The 22,196-nt window shown below is 34.9% G+C and overlaps 2 long non-coding RNA genes across 2 annotated transcripts; both read right to left on the reverse strand.

The window, feature by feature from the left end:
• Positions 1 to 6,605: 6,605 nt before the first annotated feature.
• Positions 6,606 to 12,278, reverse strand: LOC149917846 (uncharacterized). The gene is made up of 3 exons (XR_016467293.1): positions 11,994 to 12,278; positions 7,685 to 7,758; positions 6,606 to 7,274 (listed from the first exon to the last, which is right to left on the reverse strand). It is a non-coding gene; the product is annotated as an uncharacterized LOC149917846 (long non-coding RNA).
• A 1,997-nt stretch (positions 12,279 to 14,275) lies between these two features.
• On the reverse strand, positions 14,276 to 18,100 carry LOC149917847 (uncharacterized). Its single transcript, XR_016467294.1, has 3 exons — positions 18,079 to 18,100; positions 14,833 to 14,949; positions 14,276 to 14,612 (listed from the first exon to the last, which is right to left on the reverse strand). It is a non-coding gene; the product is annotated as an uncharacterized LOC149917847 (long non-coding RNA).
• Positions 18,101 to 22,196: the final 4,096 nt, after the last annotated feature.

Here is a 22,196-nt window from a genome sequence, read left to right on the forward strand (position 1 = left end):
GCAGTGGATGTAGTCTACCTTGATTTCAGCAGGGCGTTTGATAGTATATCCCATGACATCCTTATAACAAAGCTGAGGAAGTGTGGGATAGATGAGTGGACAGTGAGGTGGGTTGAGAATTGGCTGACTGGCAGAGCACAGAGGGTTGTTGTTGGTGGTGCTGAGTCCAGTTGGACACCTGCAACTCGTGGTGTTCCTCAGGGGTCGGTGCTGGGTCCGGACTTGTTCAACATCTTCATCAGTGATCTTGATGAGAGGATAGTGGCCACCGTCAGCAAGTTTGCTGATGATACAAAGTTGGGAGGATTGGCTGACTTGCCTGAAGTCTGTGATGCCATTCAGCGAGACCTGGACAGGCTGGAGAGCTGGGCAGTAAGAAACCAGATGAGGTTTAATAAAAGCAAGTGTAGAGTCTTGCATATGGGGAGGAATAATTGCATGCACCGGTACAGGCTGGGGGATGACCTGCTAGAGAGGAGCTCTGCGGAGAAGGACCTGGGTGTCCTGGTGGACGACAAGTTGGCCATGAGCCAGCAGTGTGCCCTTGTGCCCAGAAGGGCCAATAACATTCTGGGGTGCATTAAAAAGAGCGTGGCCAGCAGGTCGAGGGAAGTGATCCTCCCCCTCTACTCTGCCCTGGTAAGGCCTCATCTGGAATACCGTGTCCAGTTCTGGGCTCCCCAGTACAAAAAAGACAGGGATCTCTTGGAAAGAGTCCAGCGGAGGGCAACAGAGATGGTGAAGGGCCTGGAGCATCTCCCCTATGAAGAAAGGCTAAGTGAACTGGGTCTGTTTAGCCTTGAGAAAAGAAGACTGAGAGGGGACCTGATCCAGGTCTATAAATATCTAAGGTGTGGGGGGCAGAGTGGTGAGGCCGGACTGTTTTCAGTGGTATGTGGAGACAGGACCAGGGGAAACGGCCAGAAACTGCAGCATAGGAAGTTCCACACAAATGTGCGCAAGAACTTCTTTATGGTGAGGGTGACAGAGCACTGGAACAGGCTGCCCAGGGAGGTTGTGGAGTCTCCTTCTCTGGAAATACTCAAGAACCACCTGGACGCCTACTTGTGCGACCTGGTGTAGGGAACCTGCTTTGGCAGGGGGGTTGGACTCGATGATCTCTGGAGGTCCCTTCCAACACCTATGATTCTGTGATTTTGTAATTCTAACGTTCTTTTTTTGCCCTTTGAAGTACAAGTCATTTTCAACCCAAAAACCTGTGGTCCTGTCTAATATGGCTCCCACTCAAGTCAGTAAGTCTAAACTGTGGCTTAAGTCTAGTGCACTATTGTCCAGCAATCTTCTCAGTTCAGAATGCTGTGTGTATTCATGCATACCTATTGGCTTGAGTTAGCCAGACAATATAAACTATCCTTGGTATGTGACATGCCAATACAGGATTAATAGATAAAAACTGAAGTTACCATTTTGAGTATGAAACTGCGCATTCCAAAATTGTACTTGCATTTTTAAACAAAATTATTTTTATTTATTTTAAAAACAATTGTCAACCACAGATTCCATATTCAGGGACACAGAAAACACATAAATGTGTTCTTTCATACTTTAATTTATCTGATATTCATATTAATTGGAACATTTAACAAGAAATAAGTCTAATTTTACAGAAGGGAATTCTGGTATTAATTTGAGCTATTCCTATCAATACTGTGTTCTGTTTACAGAAAATACTTTTACAGTTTTGGTTCTCAGCCTAGTATCTCTTAAATGTTACACGCACTACTTTAATGCAAATAAAGCTACAGATTCTGTATAACTAGATAGTAATAGTTTTGCAGTAAATTTCAACAAAATCTCAGTATTTGATGTCACTGAAATGCAGTAATATCCTCTACTATCCTCTAGTTCTGTTCCTCTTTGGTACTTAAGTATAAAACATTCATTTATGTTCCTTCCCATAGATCCTTCCAAAATGAGTAAATTCTATAAAGAATTAAGTCAGAGCATTGTTGAGCAAATCTAATTAGGCAAATATTATTTGGTTTCCTCTAATGAAGCTGTAACAGTATATATTAGAAGGCAACATATGAATGATCTTGGTTTGGGTGGTTTTGATTACTGGTAATTTAACTTGAGTCAAATATGTTTGAACTTTCAAATAGCAAGGAAAATGCCAACATTTAGAAAGGAAGCTGTGGTTGTTTCAGTGCCCAAGTTCTGCATAAAGAACAAACAGAATATTTTCAAAATTGAAGTGGGAAAACAGTTTCTGCTAAAGGAAGGTATGGAATTCACAATGATCTAGAAACAATTAATTTTCCCACCTTATATATACAGAAACACTCTGGTTCATTTGAGTGAACCACTACATTTCAGAAGTCAATCACTGAAAAATTTAAAGGCAGACCATGAGTAATCTCTCTGATGTTACATTATATGTTATAAAGAAAGGCAAAGGCAATATTTTTGAAAACTATGCAGTAAAATGATGATATTTTCTGCTACTTATTTAAGCAACCTGTGAAAGCTGTTACTGTAAAATTATATGTTTTAAGATGTAAAAATTCTGGTAGAAGAAAATAGCCACAACACCTTACTCAATATTAAAAACTAAAAAACAAAATGAACAAAAACACTTATCCACTAATACAGATTTAGTGTCTGTAATTTCAAAATTACCATATATTTTGGACTTCACTTTTTATTTGTCAAACTTTAGTAAAAGATTTTGATGTTTGGTAGATTATTTCAAATGTGTGAATACTTTTGAAAATAAAAGCAAGAGTTCATTCAAACTATATTAACTTTCTGAACCTGATTATTTTTGGCTGCTCAATCATAATAGATATTATCTATCTATTATGTCTGCATATATATATATATATATATATATAAAGACCTAACCAAAAAGGAAATCTGTGTTAGCTCTTAGTAACTGTGAAAACTTTTCAAACTGAAAAACTCAAAAAGTATGCAACAAACATGAGGTCAAGTCAGGAGCACTATCATATGCTTACCTTAGGCATTTTGAGTTTGTGTATAGACTAAATAATTCCTGCAGCCTGATGGAAAGGTTTTATGTCTATCTCAGGGGGAGAAGAAAAATAATCTAGAAATATTTTTCTGTATATTTAAGACAATATTTTAATTGGCAGAGAAGGAATAATTAAAATAGCATTGATTTGGCTTTGTTGTTACCACCTCATTGCCATCTGACAACAGCTATATAGGCAGCTATTAGAGTCTATTGGTATCTATTGTGTTTGTGTAACTAAGTGGGGAATATCTGGCTACACTGAGCCATCAGAAACTTTAAGCTCACTGCACTTCCAAGTAATTATTAATCTAACACATTAGCTTTTAAAACTGTGGCTGTCATGCATTTGCATTGGTCCTGAGTTCTGTAGTAAAAACAGGTTAAAATAAATGAACATTTCAATATGTAAATTCTTCACAAGAGTTCTGTAGTAATCCTGGTCTTGAGTAAGAATTGTCTTCACTTACTTTGATTTCCTATATGTATTTGAAATTTGGAAAAAATTAAGGAAGAGACTGTTTCTTTTTTATTAGTAGTCCATTAGCTAGAGTCATTAGGCACTAGTAACTACAACAAAAGATAATTATTTCTGGCATAAAAATATTTACTCCCATATATTTGGTTGGAGATATTAAGATAGAAAATGTTAGCGTACACTTCAGTAACTATCTTCATAACAAAAAGCAAGAGGTTACTTTCTAAGAAGTAAGGCTAAATATTCAGAAAACAGTAGAAACTGTACTCAGATATTAAAATAACTGAATTTTCAATGTTTTATGATTGCAGATTCCCATCAGCCCAGCAGAAAAACATCAAAATAGATAGAAATAAGACATGCTGCAGTCTGCAAGTAGCTGTCTTTTTATTACCTCCTTAATAACCCATCAGTCACCACAGTGTGCTACTGTAATGAAACAGAAATTCTTTTTTGTTGTTGTATTTGTTTTCTTAGAAGGAAATTTGTGATTATACATAGCTCTTCACTATGCAGTAAACGTGGTTGCCAAAAGCTTTGTGTTCCTTACTTTTGTTTCAAGTTTTCTTAGAGTTAATTTAGTGCCAAAGGCATCAGATTGTCAGTACAGGAATATGAGCCCTGAAAACTGAAGCCCTCTGTTTATTAACAGAATGGTTGTATTATGTGTCTGATTTTGTTATCCTGTCATTGTCACGTGCTAGAAGCAAGATCCATTAATGCAAGGATAAGAGGTATTTTTCCCCAATAAAAATCTCTGTTGAGACTACAAGAAATCACAACTGCCATTATCCATTGTAATGATATTTTTAATTTTGCAAATGCCCAGCAGTTAAAACAGGACTGAAAAAAATGTTCAAATTTTACATATCTGTGTTAATGACTATCCAGAAGTAAAAATCTTGAGGGAAAGGATTTTAAAATTACATGAAATTTTCATAATTAAGAAATTAATTCCCACTGCAAAAGGGAGCAACTTGAAGTCTTGAGGTGACTAGACACATGGCTTTCAGAAATCACAAGGGAAGACCTATACAGGAATAAATCTTATACATCCTGTGAGGCTTACTATGTCAATTCCTGTGTTGACTTCTGATGAGAAGAAAAGTACCTTCCATCTCTGTGGCTCAGTAGTCTTCTTGACAATATGTCTCTTGAATTTATATAAAGCAGGAGCACATTAGAGTGACTGAAGATTCCTCCTGTTAATTTGTAGTGGTCATTAAAGTGGCAAAAAGCTTCTCTCATATAATTTCATTTTCCATCAACTGCAATCCACGTGTACTTTTTCTGCTAGCCAATTCAGCAGGGGGATTGGAACTGGATGATCTTTAAGTTCCTTTCATACATTTTAATTCTTTGAATTTAGCAGGATTCAAACATTTAAATATGTATTTAGAAATTTAATCATTTATCTTAAAATCTGCCAGCTCTTCATTTGTATGAAAAAATGCTCTTTTTTATCTCACAAAGGTACTATGAAGTTAAATGCAGTAAAAACCATGAAGCAGTCAGTAATCATTGCAGTGGAGGTCAAATACCTTGGATAAATTCTTAATATTTCACCGATATTTGGAAGAAATAAAAATAAGGTTCTATCTACTGATCAATAAATAACTAGTAAATTGTTATTAGTTGGTGGTTTCTTATACCAAACTATTTAAAATAATTTGAAACCTTTCATTTCTGAGCTACAGGATCAAAGGTACAGTTCTTTTCATGCCATAGTAAGGAGGCTCTGCTAATGCAGCCTTTTTTGAGTCTTTGTGATTATCTTCTAAACAACAACTCTTCCTATGACTCAGGAGCAAGGGCATTTGTGTATAGGTGAAAGATATATATTAAACATTTACTTCTAGACAGTGTGCTACTTCTCATTACTAAATCAGCGCTTGAAAATTGACTTGCAACTGCACTGGCAGAAATAATTTCCACCTATACAAAAACATCATTTAATAGGAGAAATTCCTAAATTCCTACTAAGTCAAAATCTCCTCTGCTGTCCCACTTATTTTTGCTTTAGAGTAAAACTTGATGTCACCTTTGCCCAAAGAAAATTTTTTTTTTCTCTTTTGTTTTTTGTTTTTTTAAATTGTAACACTGAAGAGAGTATAGAAAAATGCATGCAGTAATCAGGAATTCTGCTTCTAAGAAATCCAGAGACAGAAGGGCAAAGTTTGTAACGTTTTAGAATTCGTTTTCTCCTCTCCTTGTCATCTTCTTTGTTACTTACTGTTTTCAGTGAAAACCTAATATCCCTTCATTTTCAGATATGCTTCAATTGAGTCTAGGACACAAGCAGTGGAAGACTGATAGAAAGAGAACTTGAACCTATATCCTCTGTTTAACACTTGGGTTGTCTAATCTGCAGCCTACCATCTACTCTTCTTTCTTACTCTTCCTAGTCCCTTTGTGAAGGCTCTGATTTGTTTCTAAGGCAGAACAAGAAAAATAACTGAAATATTTTAAAATTCGCTGAGATGGAAACAGCGTTTATGGCCAGCTTTACCACTGATTCATTCACAGCAGTATAAACAGAGGGTTTTGGTTTTTATTCAGTACCCTTCACAATATTGTCACAGTGTTATCCTCACACAGTCCTTGAAAATAAACAGTACTTTATGTAGCCATTTGTAATATATTATTTTGATGTGTTGAATCAAGTTTATTGTTCATTAAGGAAGAGAAACGCTAATTTTGAAGTCTGTCTTCTCTGGAGCAGTAGTGTCTAGGAAACACCTGCAGAGCACTTCAAAAATTATTTCATAATATGCGCAAGTTTTGTTCTGAATTTAGGTAAGCTTATACCCTGGGCATTATTTACTGAATAAAGCTCCACATTCATTATATCTCATTTGAGCTCACAATTATCTAAAAGACCTGTAAATTTCTTGCACAAAAATATCTCGATATTTTAAGCTTTCATAAATTTATCTTTAGTTATAAAGCAGAAAATGAAGCACAGTTCCAATTTGAAATAAATAGACTATTGTCAGTTTTTTAAAAAATCCATTTATCCTTTGATATTATTCCTATTTATCTCAACTCATTATTTATTTATTTTAGTAGTTTTTAAAAAATCCATTTATTCTTTGATATTATTCCTATTATCTTGACTCATTATTTATTTATTTTAGTTTCTGTACACCCTCCTCATAATCCTACTGGAATTCCCAGCTATTGCCTTTACATCCACAGCACACTTGCAGAATTCCAAAAGGTTTATTTTCTTCCATTTAATGTAGCAAAAAGAAATCTTCCCTGAATACAAAACATATCTGTTTTGATTATGCAAACTGTTGTGTGCAATTTTGCATCTTCTTTTTATATCATCATGTCCATTGAATCCATTTTAAAGGGAAATCATTTTCTAGACTAAAATGTTATCCTAAGAGCAGCTCCACTTTTGCTGACATGATTATGATTAGGAAATGTAGATCACTGCATGTGAATACATTAGGAAAGAATTTTTCTGATCTAAACTCTACAAGAGAACAAAATATACCATAAATAAATAATCAAGCAGCTAACTTTAAAAATATATTGCAAAGTTTAAAAAAAATAGCAGTTTGATCTGATAAATAACATATCTAATTTACAGCAGAGAGAATCCAGCAACATCATTTTTTAATTGGGTAGTAGAAGTGCTAAGGTGACAGGACTGAGAACAGGTAAATCATCTAGGAATAGAAATGCTCTAAGACAGAAAGCCAGCTGGTGTAGTGCTTCCTTTGTGTCAGTGTTCCATGTTGCATTCTGTAATAGGGACTGTTCAGACAGTCTGTTGCACAGCTGTTCTTCCTGAGAAACAAACAGTCAGGTCCGTTAGTGGTATCACTCTGCAGGTATTATAATGACAGTAGGGTTTTTTTGGTTTTGATTTGGTTTTCAATTTTCTTTGAAAGCGGTATTCATTTCATTGAGGTGAAGCTGAATCATGGGGATATGAATAAAAGTTGCTTTAGGTTGCCATCCACACTGGATTAAGTACATTTAACGTAGCTGTAAAGGGAAACTGTTGGAGGCCATCTATTTTGTGATACATATTTTTATGTTGCTGTTATTTTGGTGAATAGAAGGCATGGGAAGATTATTTTGTTGATAGCTGCTATTTAATATTAGACATAATTCATAAAACAACTGCATCTTCATGACTTTATCTAGGGAGTTTGATTTTTCAAGGCAAAAATTTGGTTTCATGCTCTACTCACTGCTGCAGTGGTTCATGGAGACAGAATTCCCAGAAGACAGGTTTCTGTAATGCATTTCAGACTATTCAGTATACCTAGAAAAAGAAAACAGCTGGAATAAATCTCTTATTCCTCCCACATGAAGAAATGGTCTGGATCATGGACTGCCAGCTACTATGGCAATTTTAGACAAGTAGTCCAAATCTTTTTCAAGAAAATTGGCAATGTTCTATATTCTGAACACAGTAATTTTCCTCCAAAGCATAGAATCAAACCATAAAGGATCGTAAATATTTTTAAAGTCATAAATGAACTATGTCACACCACTAATTAGCTGATTATTTTAAAAACAAACACAAAATTAATTATGCCTGCTAGTGAGAGATATTCTCCCCCCGCCCCCCATAGTCCTTACAGAAGGAATCTGGTGAAACAAATTGTAACAGTGTTGAATAATAATATTCCAGGACTGGGCTGCCCCTGAAGTAGTCCTAACTGTGTGTAAAATAATGTTTAAATTTTTGGGAACTGTACCAAGGATGAAACAGGAATGCACGGAGCTGAAATGGAAGGTGAGAGGGATGATAATAGGTTTAAAATGCTCTGGAAGTAGAAATGGTTGAGATGGTATTAAAGCTGAAAGGAGTTACAGACCTGATGACATTATGGACTTCTCACAATGACAACAAGGAAGTTGCTGTTTATTGTAAGTTTTTTATTTTTTTATGGCTTTCCTGTCACTATAGCAGGCTGAGTAACTTCACTGTGTTCCTTCTCCATCACTGACTCTGGACAAAGATAGCTACTAAAGACACTGTGACCTTGATGTCAGACCCAGGCTTATGTCTAAGGCACTGCTGAGTCGAGGACACTGCTCTCCTGTAGTTAGCAAGGACAAACGTGCAGGTGCCACGGTCTAGTCCAGCAATACTGGAAGCATTATGACAAAAAAGAAGCTGAACCACGATCAGTGGTGCATACTGTTTGTTATCCAACACATGTGCATATCTTGTTGACTATAGTTTTCGGGTGTTAGAATTTATATCACAATACAGACTGTTGCCTGGATCCAAATTCTGGGACTTGGTACTATGCAGGCAGGCGACAATTTCCAAAGAGAAATATCAGATCAAGTATATTCCAGTAAACGAATCATAGAATCTTAGAACTGCTTGCATTGGAAGGAAACTTAAAGATCATCTAGTTCCAAGCCTCTGCTGTGGGGTGTGACTACAAATCTTTCTTAGTTTCTACTATGAGGTGATATGTGTTTCTATTGACAGTTTCTCTAAGCTACAACGTGTACCTCCAAAGCACCTTGGAATTTAGATCTAAGAATCAAGTGAATGTTGTGACTGAAAAACTCAAAATATAACTTTCAGTTATTATTATACCAAATTTCTCCACAAACATTTTAATTGAAACCAGATTGCTATTGAGAAAAAGTTGGAGGCTTTGAAGAATCATTTCCATGATCAAAATAAACAGCTGTTAGGTATGCCAACATAGAAAGAAGCTCCTTATTCTAGTGCATTTATTATGATAAAATTTTTGGCAGAAACAGGACAACAAGGATACGATATCTCACATGGTGACAGTGCTAAATTGTCATTAGCCAGATAGGAGAAATCATTACTGTTACTTTTTGAAGTGAGAAATTAGGGATTTAATCCAAAAGCAATTGAAGCCCAAAAAAAAGACTAATATGATTGGTACATAAGAAATGAACATAAATACAAAGTGCCAGAGTGAAACTTATTTGCAGACTCAGTAAAAAGGTATAATATTATGGAAGTTTTGCAGGGTCATTGGGGTTAGGGAGAAGGCTCTTTTTGTTCTAAGAAGCATTCTTTTAAGAAGAAAGCTGCAAGATGAATAGAATTATTTTTCTTTCCCAAGATGACTACAAACATACATACCATTGTTTTAAGACGCTGAACTGATCACCAAGCAAGTCAAAGGTGAGAATTAAAAATGTGCATCAGTAATGGGATATATAAAGAGGTTTATCTCAAGGAATTCCTGTTACTTGAATTTATTTTAGTTCAGACATTATGTGCCTATGGATTTTCTAAAAATTGAGAGAGAAGTTTATAAGATAATGGGTGCATCCATTCCATTATCTTACATGGCATCATACTGTGAAAGTCTCTTAAAGAAGAAATACTGCTTTCCCTAAACCTTTGCTAATTTAGTTTGATACATATTTTATTTAACATTGTTTTTTGTTATTGCTCATACATCTTTTAAATAAGATAACAGCAATTCCACACATAACCAGCAAAAACTACTGCTTTCTTCTCCATTTTTCCCTTTTCATACATGCTTTTTATAGCAATTACCAGCCAAACTAGTCTGATTTGAGTACTATGTGAACTGCTTTCTATTGGCCTTTTGATCTTGACGGAAATAATAGAATATATAAGGAACTAAAACTTTTGTATTTATTGAGTTGGCTTCACAATTGACTGGAGATGGATAAAGACTATTATTCTTCTCTCTCAATACTTCAGGAATATTCTTGCAATGTTTATCAAAACTTAAATGTTTATGAGGATAATTTTTATAGATGCTGTCCTTTTACATTTATTATGTATTTGATTTATTATCAGTAAAGCTAAATAGACAGTAAAAATCTATTAAAAATATAATCATCTAATAGGTGATTTAATTAGTGCATGTATGTAGAAAATGTAATCTGTGGTAATTACCTATAATTATGTTTTCCCTGTAACTTAAAATAACTTGTCTTTTTCAGTAGGGAACAACCCTCTTTTTCATTTTCCACTGCCTTGCATAGCATATCAAGAAAGAATTCACTAGAATTTGAACTAGAAGAAAACCCAAAGAATTCACATTTGTTTATAGTTACTCAGGTACGGAAACACTGAAGAAGAAAAGGTATAAATATGGAGGTCTAAAGGAGTATTTAACTTACAGCTATCATATAAAACAACAAACAAGGTAGATAATTACAGAAAATCTTCTTACCAACATTGAGATCTATCACTCATGAGTGTCCCATAGGAAAGTGATAGAGTCTGGTGTGTTTAATTCCTAACGTGAAACTGGTACTCCTGTTTATATATCTGCTGTTTATATCTCTGTATGTGGGACATGTATGAAAGACAGGAGAATTTGCAATTTGGTAGTGTTGAGGTGGATAGATACACAGAGGGAAAATGTAACCTGATCGGAACATCGCCTGTATCTGAACATCATACTGCACTAGCATAGATAGTGAGGAATTATAGAAATTCTGCAAGAAGTCTGTGAGAAAATGTCAAAATATGAAAAGACCTGCCCAGAAATAGCTATAAAAGTTTGCATAAACACTCCAGAAGTATATGTCCAAAATCATGCATTCACAGATGTGTGATTTGTAGAATATGTTATTGAATTCCCATACTATGGGAAATGTAATTCTATATCAGAACAAAAAGCTAGAATATCAGTATTTTCCATAGGTTTCACTTTGGTATTTTCTATTGAGTAGATTATGTGTATACTCCTATTTTAATCTGAGATAACCAGAAACATTCAATTTGAATTTGATCCAGTAATATGAGCTATTTCTTTTCTTTCATATAACATCCCAATTCTCTTTTCTGAGGTGCAGTGAGCATCCTGTATATGAGCACATACCAACAGTATCTCTCTTAAGGGCTTTTAAGAGCTTTTAAGAGTGAAGTAAAAGCTTTTGAGGCACTTTGCCAATTAAAAAAGACTAAAATAATGCCAAGAAGAATACTTTTTAATAGAATTCAACTGATACATAAAACACATATTACAATAAAAGTAGTTTCTAAACAAATTTAGTTAATTTTTTGTTTCCCAGTTGTAGACAAATATTTTGGGTTTGGTTAAATTTCTGAAAATTCATGGTTTTCTTTTAAAAGCTTGTCTAGAATGAAAAAGTGTTTTCTCCTTGAACTAAGCTGCCTGACTGAGTTGAAGAAACATTATGCTCCAATGGTCATCTTCATCCTTGATGTTTAATACGAAGAAAAGTTGTGCATATTGCTCTAGTGGTACAGTACACAGTTATGGATGGAGATGTAAAGATAAAAATAAAAATAAAAATGTCATAAATGTTGCTTAAGTTTTAATATAACCACACTGGAGATGTTATCAAGACATTAATAATAAAAACAGGACTTCTCTCTTAAACGCTGAATTAAATAATTCTGTGTAGCAATGATGAACCAGGAATTGTTTGCTTTTACAACTAGTGCCGATCTAAATGAGGTGGGGATGATATCAGCTTTCTTAGAAATTCAGTAAAATTGAGTAGTGAAATGTTCAACAAGAAACATCTGATTCCACTTACCTCTGTCAGCTAAGTACCAGGAGTCTCTGATGCAGCCATGTCAAGACCAGATAATACTAGATTCCAAAATTCACACCGAGAAACTGTATTTGGTACAGTTTTGCACCCACAGGTTCCATGGTTTTCGCTGCACCTCTCTTTTCCTGTAGGTCCGCATCTCTTCTCTGATGCTTAGGACAGCGACCAAGACAGCATACCACCAGTGCCACACACTTCTCTCTTTCATAACACTATTTCATGACACCGTCACTCAAACTAAGGCTTCCTTTCTTTCCAGCGCTTCCCTTTTTGCTGTATGGAAGTAAGACTGAGAATCCTATAAAATCTTTTACTGAAGAATTTGCAACTTTTTCAATTAAGAGACCTAAGGGAGGAAACGTTAGCATACACCTTTCCAATGAAATTTTAATGAAATGCAGCCTAAAATGTGTTTCAGTGGTGCTTATTGTTTGGGATGGTACTTTTACAGTATAAAGTAGCAGAATATTTTATCTGCTGCAATTTGTTTTATTTTAATATTTTGTGTACACAATAGATCTTATCTATACATTTGCAAAAAATTTTATATTCTAGCAGATGTCCTTTAAGTAAAACAGGAACCTGATTCTGGAAGATGTAAGAGTTTTAAAATATTGGAATAATAGTCATGACATCCTGAGATTTCCAGCACCTCAGTTGAGTAAGAGCTAGAAATTTTGTTTCTAGTCTGAATTAATCCATAACTAGTATGTGTCTGCTTGCTCTTTGTCAGCATGGCTTAAGTTCGTTCTTCCTCCTGATATCTAATGGAAGAACATATACATAGTAATTGTCTTCCTTCTTTCAATTAGAACAGACAAAACAACAAGATCTTTCATCACTATTTAGGTAAGAGAGTCTTATCCATAATCTGTTCATTTTACTAGGCTTTCCCTTCTCATTTTCAGTTAAGATTTAGTATTTCTGAATGTTGACTCAGAAAGATAAATGTATTTCACATGAGCTTTCGTATATACATGTAGATTGTTTCATACTAATATTATTATACATATTATACTATAAAGTGTATATACATAATGTACGCTTATAATATTAAACATAGAAGTTACTGGAAATGAGCTCAAACTCATATTCTAGGTTGTTGTCTGACAGCAACTTGAATATCATAGTAACAACTCTCCTTGCTTAATTAGGCATTAGATGAAAGACCAAAGAAATCTTGATTTCTTTACAGTGGAACTGCAATTCTTTTGAGATATTTGGAACATACTTTTTCTCTTATTCTATGAATATCCATAAGTCTAGCCATGTTCTATTTCATATTTTTTCTAAAACATCAGTTAGCTCTCTGTAAAAATTCAATATTGTGCAGCTCACGTAATTGCACATAACAATAAATCATGCACCTTTATCATACCACTCATTCCTACTCATTGAATATATAACTGTCAAGAAACAACTATGCCATCATATTTCAGTAAAACGATCTGATTTTATTGTTGCTTTCACTCATTCCCAGATGTCCTTCCTTCCTTGAAAGGAGACAAGCCTGGGCGATGCCAGATTAAGATGAAATATCACCACTGCAACATATTAATTTTTCTTTGAAGATCTTAAAATAGCTTTTTTTATGCTTTTGCTGGAACATTTTCCATCTCACTTGGAGGGAAAAAAAATATGGATATGAAAATCACCATCCTAACTTGAAACTGAGTAGTGTACCCTCAAGATGCGGGTTGCAAATTTAACTGCAGTGGCACAGACACTTTGCAGAAATAAACAAATGTATACTGTTATACTGAAGAAAACATGTCCTTTTTGAAGGCTGCACCCTTTACACACAAGTAAAAAGCTGAATGTAAATCAGTAATATTTCCCAGGAATATTTATGAGGAATATGCAAATGAGGTAAAAAGGCAACATCTCTTAAGCGAATCAGAGCATTGTGGGCCTGTCTTCTGAATCAGATATTTTTTACTTTTAGATTTTTTTTTCTTGTCCTTGTGAAATACTTTATGAAAATCTTCAAAGTGACATTGAATTATAAAATAAAATAAGAACAAATTATTAAAAACTGTTTGTATTAGCCCAGCACTTTCATTATCAGTGAAGATTTATGATTTTTCTGCAATTTTACCATCGGAAAATAGTTCCCTTTTAATAGCTAGTCTGCATTTGTTTCAGCAATTTTCTGTGTTCTGCCCATGTTTCTCCATCCAGGATCATTCACTTCATTGTTAAAATAACCAGTCTTAGACTTAATCCAAAAATATTTTCATATTATGCTAATTATTTTAATAAGTCAGGGGCATTTTAAATAGATAAACACGAAGAAAGAAACAAAAAGCTAGAGGCAGCTTACTCTTCTTCCTTTTTAACCATGAGCATACTGTACCTCCTTACTGTGATGTTTCTTGTGACATTCATGGCCTAACTGTATACTTCTCAACATCTTCCAGAAGACAAGGGACCTCTTTTGTGTAATCTTGTGAAGCTCTGCTCTGACAGTCTCAATAGGGCTAGCTCTTCACCTGTCTTGTGTAGTTGAAATGGATGGGCTGAGAAGTTAATGTACTCCAGCCTCCCAGTTTAAGTATTTGACATGACTGCTTCTGTAGAATGCTGTAAATCACAGTTAACCTGGAGGTCAAATGCAAATACAAAGCAAGTAAATATTTATGGAAGGGATGAAGAGACAGAAGGAAGAGGCATACCTCTTCTGACTGGACTAAGAATAAATTACATGTGTCCCACTGTCCCTCTCTTTTGCTCTCTTCCCTGCATCCAGACGGTTTTATGCTTTTCCTGAAAACGCGGCATTCAAGGCCATGAAGAGAGAAATCTGCAAGAAAGCTACTACCTGAAATTTCCATCAGAGAACACTTTCAGGAGCACTCTCAGGGAGTCATCTTCACAGGTATATTCATGTTCCTGACCTTAGTTCCCACAGGATATCATGTTTAACTGCTCACCATCACTAAAAGTGGCAGAAAGAGGGAGAGAAGGATGACAGTAAAGGAAAACACGGCTTTTTTCTTTTGGCAGAAATGATCTGTTGTATGGTAATCTTGTCTCTTACCACCCTGAGATAGTCGCATTTGGGAAACATGTATTTGCTTTTACAGTTCATCTACTTTTGAAATCCTGCTGTGGTTTAGGCAGAATTTAAAACCAAGAGTTTTAAATTTTTATGAAGTATCACAACTATAACATTGAATTATTTGGTAAAATATAATATTTGATAAAAGAGTCAAAGTGGATAAGAAAAAGCATTAGTAAGTGTTGGCCGTAAGGGATTTTATATGCCCTGAAACCGTAGTCTGAACTTAGGCACATCACGCTTTGTATAGTCTGAATTTTCCTAACAGGTCTAAAATTGTAGCAACAGACAGAAGCACTTATTTACCACAAGAATTTGCTAGGCTAGATTCAGATATTGTATTTATGGAAGCAAGAATAGATGCAATGATGAAATTCTCGAATGTGGATATTCCCTATAAATATGAAAGCCATTAGAATGCTATATTAATATGAGACCCAATCTTCTGTACTACAGTAATTATTCTCCCTTACCAGAACTGAATTCTCCTCCTCCCCCTGACCGTCCAGCGTCTCTTGCCTTCCCCTTCTTCCTATAAATAATGTCCTCCCACCTACCCATATGGCCAGCGAAGAGATACACTTTTCATCAGCTGCTTACAGCTGAGAGGTTGGTTAAAAGCCCAGCCAGGATGCACACCCTGCTTTTTTATAACAGTACACATTGCTGCTAAATAGCTGGCATGCTAGAGAAATTGCTCTGCAGGCCGCATGAAGTCCCTGAGCCGTATGTTATGCAGGTCTGTTCTCCAACTTATTTTTGTTTATTTTTCTGTATGTCAGTGGAACTGTGGATGTGGAACTGTGATCTGTTTTCTTGCAGAAAAATATCAATAGATATGAAAGGCAGAGTGCTTTCATAAAATCATTATTGCATGGATATGTTATCATTTATTTTTAATATGAGGTTTCATACATTGTAGTCATCTCAGACTGATCAACAGATGCATACACCTGTATTATGATTTAGGATTGATGCTAGAATTTAACAGTAATAACAAAACATGTCAGAAACTTTAATGATGACTAACGTGACAAGAAGAAGCACTTAAGGTTCAGTTTGGCTTGTTAAAAACTATAACTGAAAAAAGCCCATACTTCAGTATATGTATAGCTGCTACTAAATCTAAGAACTTACTTAGCACACATTTGGCTTTCATTATTCTTCTCTCTCCCCAGACCATACCTTCCCCAGCTTTGAGTAAACAAGGAATAAAAAAAAGTTATTCTTACAGTATAGTAGCTCCCATTGAGCATTTAGTTTTAGTCCTGAAGGAAAAGAAAGACTTCCTATCACTTGAACTCAGATCTTTGTGTTCTAGAAGTTGTAAGCCTTTATAATCCTCAAACAAACACTCAGCATTAGCTGTGAGGTATCAAGCATGAGTTGCTACTTCTGTTGTAGGAGTTCAGGCAGTTCAATCTGTGTCAGTAAAAATTATTATTCCAGTGAGGAGAAAGACATAGTAGGAGAAAATAGTAGCAACTGAGGTAGCAAATGACAGAACAGTATGGATGAATACTGTGCCTTTTAAGAAAACAGCATAGGGCCAGAAGACTTTCTGACCGTCTCAGACTGTTGAAGGAGGCATATTGAAGCTTAACATATTGATAAATAAAAGTTTTGTTTTTTTTTTTTTTTTTTTTTCTCTAGCTATCTGGAAATGGAAAGTATTCCCATTGATTACTGTGTGGTAGCTCATCATTGACAAGATAGTCATGAGCACTTCTGACTGAACTGGTCAACTGTGTGTATCACACTCATGCTTCTAAGCAGTATGATTTAACACTGTGCAAAATGGCTTCTTTATATTCTCCATTATTTCTAGTAAAACCATGATTTAACTCAAGTTGAGGCAACCAGTGCAAGGACAACTTTATAATTACACAGATGTAGCAATATAGGTTGTATAAATACAATGCAGTGGGAAAGGGAAGAGTAGTAAAATAGGAAAAAAAGTAGTGCAGAAAAAAACTCAAATTATCATTTCAGAAGATTCTTTCTCCTTATCTATTTAGGTCACTCTGAAAGTAATGCCTCCTACTTATTTCCATGGAAACTACAACAGCTACAATGAGCACAACAACATTTTTTGATAGAGCAAATCCTCAGTTCAACTTAATCATCACCATTAGCTATGAATTTTCATCAGTGATGAACAAGAGCCTGCATGCCATGCTCATAAAAATCTGTATGACTGTTTGGAACGTGACTTGTCTTCCACGTTGTTGCTGCTGCTGAAACACACCACCCACACCCCCACTGTGCTCATATCTGCTGTTCGGTCTCCATAAATGTTCAGCAAGTGTGTATGAATGTCAGTAGGTACAATTTATTCTGCATAGAGGAATTCAGTGACACACCTTTCTTCACACGCAATTAAATGTTTTATCAGACTGTCCCTCTGCTGCCGTCTGTCACACAGCAACAAAATGTCACAGAACATTGGTGGGAAGGCTCAACCTCTAGGGCCATATCACTACCATCAGCCTCTGATGCCATGAGCCAACATAGTAAAAAAATGAAGCATTACTTTCAGAGCAGCCCTTGCGTGAGTATGTCTAAAAAACCGTGCATTTGTTAGTTCACAAAGGGTGTATTGTAGGATTGTAACAGTGCTAACAAGTTGATCGACTTGGTGAAGTCGATCCTTCCTTATTATAAGCAATAAGAAAAGTTTTTTTCTCGCTTTACAACAAACAGACCGTGATTTTATTATAAAGTCACAACAGAGTAAGGTAAATTAAATATGGTCCAAGAAATCTTTCTTAAGTACAGAAAGATTAAAAAATACCTTATCAACAAGATAAGGTGCTAAAATCTTTGCTCTTGTTACCTACTCTATAATAACAATACACATTTGTATGCTTTTTGTGTGGTACAGTGCAGCATAAGCATGTTGCAGGCAGTTCTGCAGAGGATTCTTTAAGGATAGGAAACAGCAGATACCTAAGAAAGATAGCAGTCACAACCTGGTACATTAAAGAAAGAAGGAATAGTGCTTACCCCTTTACAAGGATTAGGGTCCACCAAACATGGAAAAAGAAATAATCTTGTGGCTGCCAGCCTTTAAGTGAGGTTGGGGGAGTGGTCCACTCCTTTCAGTTACATAGGTGAATTGCTTCCACCTGTGCTCCCTTCGTCCCTTTACCAGGAGCTCAATCACTGGTTCAGACTGTGACTTAACAGTTCCCATACAGATGGGAAATGAGTTCGGAGGGTAACTCATTCATCTGCACACACCCTTAACACCTCACAAATTGTCCAAATGAGGGATGCATACAAATTGAACAAAATCATTATGTGAAAGCAATTCCTGTCACATCTGTAGCTGATTATAGAAAACATACAGCCGGGAACATGAACTAGCATTCATTTTGAGTAAGACTTGTCCACTTGTCCAGATGTATATTTTCAGTAAGTGAACTTCATCTACATTCATGTTCTAAAATACACTGTGTACTGTGTGAATTTTTACTCTGTGTTCCTCACTAATGGTTTTCACCCAACTTTCACAAATTCCAGATTTCTTAAATACAAGAGAGCATTTATAATTGTATCCTAAATCTCATGCACTGGTAAAATTATAACTCATGTTTGATGAATGAAGAAAAAACTCTTTTCTTATAAAAATGTAATGTAGAGAAACCCCACTTAAGCATGTGTAGAAGGAGAAATTATTCTAAATGGTAAGTAAGCATTGGAACCATAATATTCTCATTATCTTTTTGTTGTGTTTTGCAATATGCTTTTAATGATTTCCAATTTTTGTATAAAATAAATTAACATTATACAGGACCATCTTATGGTCCTGAATCTACACATTGCATATTGTTTGGTAATTAGACTCTAAAGTGCTTCAACTTCATACTATTATTCTTTTACTCACTTATCTTCTCCTACTATTATTAAACTGACTGGTTGAACTTAGGCTCAAATCAAGTTGTAGATTCTTTAACCTAGTAATGTTTATGATAGAACAATGAAATGTCATTCTGCCTCAAATGGTGGGTAAGATATATATACTAAACATCACCACATAATTCCTATCAGGAGGATGCACATGAAATAGTCTAGAAAGTGTAAAGTCAAATGCCCATACCCAAAAGAATGATGATTTCATGAAATTATCTTTGTTCAGTTGTGATCTGTTATGAATTTTCCCACTCATTGTTGAAAAGCTTTCAATTCACTCTTTACCTGAGTAATTCATAACAAACTGATGAAGAACAGATATGTGCTTATTTAATCTGAGCTGCTAAGTGACTTAAGCATATTGCATAATTGTAATATATAGATGTTTAAATGGACTGAAAATTATGATGAGTTTCTACAATTGAGAGCCTTTCAAGCTCTGTATACTTGATCTGAACGAAGACTGGTAGAAGGTGTAGAAAGTTCAAACCTTTGCAAAAAAATATCTTTAAATAATCATAGAAAATAGATTTCAAACTGAATCTGTAAAACATTTTACTGAACTTTAGTCATATCAAATAGAATGTATATTTCCTCAAATTGTCCACTTTCTTTGAACGCTCATGGTGAGATCTGCATAGCTAATTTACATCTATTTATACAGCTCCTCCAAAGGATTTTCTGTGTCTATTAGAAAAGTTAATTACAATTAACAAAAGCTAATTACAATTACATTTATTTTAAAGACAGGGAAGCTACCAAGTTAAAGGAAAAAGTAATAGCATTGACATTTGTATGAAGGATATTTACAAAACTACTAGTTAGTACTACTAAATGCAAAGTCTATTTTTAATGAACTTTTTCCAAAATGTACAGGAAGGCTACAATGATTGATAATGATGATTGCCCAATTTGAGAATCATTTTCCAGAATTAATGTTATGTTTGACAGTCTTACTTGGTGAGTTACAAATCAAGGACAGGATAGTGAAGTTAACCAACCCCATACTGCTTTTCAGTAGCCTTTTCTGCCAACCTATTAGCATTCGTGCAGGAGCTTCAGCTGACATTATTTTATAGGTTATGAATATTAAAATTATCCAGAATAAACCACAAAAATAATAGGTTTTTTTTGCTTACCTGCTTTGCCAACCAAACTCATTTTGATATGAATTAGAAAATGGTAGCACAAATAATTTAACCAGTGGATCTGGCAAGGCAGTGTTCTTTGGCAAGAGGATGGCAACAAACATTTGGGGGTTGGCTGAAGTAGGTAATCTCTTCAGCTGGTCCTTTGGGAACAGTAATGCAGAAACAATTACGCAAGATCCCAACTGTATCTTCCTTTGAAGGGCATCATTTGTTTTTGTCCAACAGTCTTCAGCCCTCTCATTTATTACCAGAAATAATGCTGTGGTTTCTTATATCTAATTTAAATGTAGGTAAAAGAAAGAACTACATATGCTAAGTAAATTGACCTCATAGAATATAAGCCACATTAAATCCATTTGTATTAAGATAATATAGCTATAAACTATAAGGAAACAATCTTTTAGTTTACAGACTGAATTTTTGCTTGTTTGTTTCAGAATGCTAAAGTTTGAAACCGAATACTTTCAAAACTCAAAAATATTTAATCTACTGAGATATTATGAGAGAGCTCTTGGAGCTGTCATAGGCAAACAAAAAGAAAAGACAAACAGAAAGAGAAATGCTTTACCACCACTTTGTTGAATAGTTATTTTGGAAACTGGTGACAACAAAACAAAACAAACAAACAAACAAAAAAAACAGTCTATCTTTCTAATGCTTTGGATTTAACAAGTCTAAATACTGCAGCTTAGTAAATGGTGCAGCAATAAGCTCACTGAGAGCAAACTTGTTCTAAAAGAGAAAAATCTCAGCAGTTTATAATTTAGTAACCTAGTTGTTTGCCATTTATTACTGTTACTGTCATTATATCTATCTGTTTTACAAATTAGGAGAATGTGATCTTTATGTGTCTTGATCATCTACAAAGAAAATTTGTGGGTAAAATAATTTTGCCTTAAAATATTTTTTTCTCGGGATCAAAGTTCGGAAGATTGAAGGGGAATTTTGCCTTGGATTCTTAAATAGCGTTTCAGTGTACAATATTTTAATTAATATGTAATTGTAAAAATATATTAATTATTATTATACATTTTTATAAAATTGTTGAAATGTTCAGACAGTATGGATAAGTTATGCAGAAAATCTGTAAAAGAAATTCTACTTAGCAAAGTTGTGATACTGCTTTAAGTACTAGCTCAGTCCCACACTTCCAAGAGCATTACTTTTTTCTATCACATATTCAAGAATATTTTCATAATTATATCTATCACAAAGAAGATTTGAGACATGAGTTTACTCAAAATACTTTTGAATACTTTTTAATGAATGTTTTGACTTCCTTTCTTCTGGAGAAATTTCATAACACTTATAACTATTCTTTTATTATATAAATTTCAATCTATTTCTAATTAATGTGAGCAGTCAGAGGACCACACTCTCTTCTCACTGTGGTGAGTCGCCTTTGCTAGTAATTGATTGGTCGCCTTAAACAAGGTGAGGTCATGAAACTTATTTATCTAACATGAATTCTACGCCTATGTAAGAGGGAAAAAGGATGTTTTTTTGCCCTCAGGGTATTAGTCATGGTCCATAAGTTCGTGGGAAAAATGTAGGAAGTCTCAAAAGTTTGTTCCTATTATTTGAATTTTTCTTAGACTTCATTTGAATCCCAAAGTGAATTTGCTATTATTCCTTTGAAGGGTGCATAGGAGGGTACCAACAGTCTTTGAGGAGCAACACCTGCAGTTGCATTCAAAGGCATGACTTTTCCAAGCAGTTTCTGAGCTGCCTGGTATTGTCTCAGGAAGGATAAAGGCCTAGGTTTTTTACCTGACTGGCAGAAGCATTCCACCACCAATAGAACTCTAAACATTGTTTTAGAAGTAATGAGTCCTGCTGGTTTCATCCTGCAAGACCTTGAAATCCCACAGGGCAATGTGGTTAGGAATAAAACAGAAGCCTGAGGCTTTTAATGAGTTTCCTATCCACAGATGCCATCAAGCTTTTATACTATTCATTTTATTTCTACAGCTTCAACAAAGGATCCCAGAGTTGTGGGCAATACTCTGACAAGCGCAGTTCAGAAACTTGGCAGAAATCTAGACTTTAGACAATAAA

Source organism: Phasianus colchicus, chromosome 5 (assembly GCF_987193195.1).
Source record: "Phasianus colchicus chromosome 5, bPhaCol1.hap1.1, whole genome shotgun sequence".
Lineage (NCBI taxonomy): Eukaryota > Metazoa > Chordata > Aves > Galliformes > Phasianidae > Phasianus > Phasianus colchicus.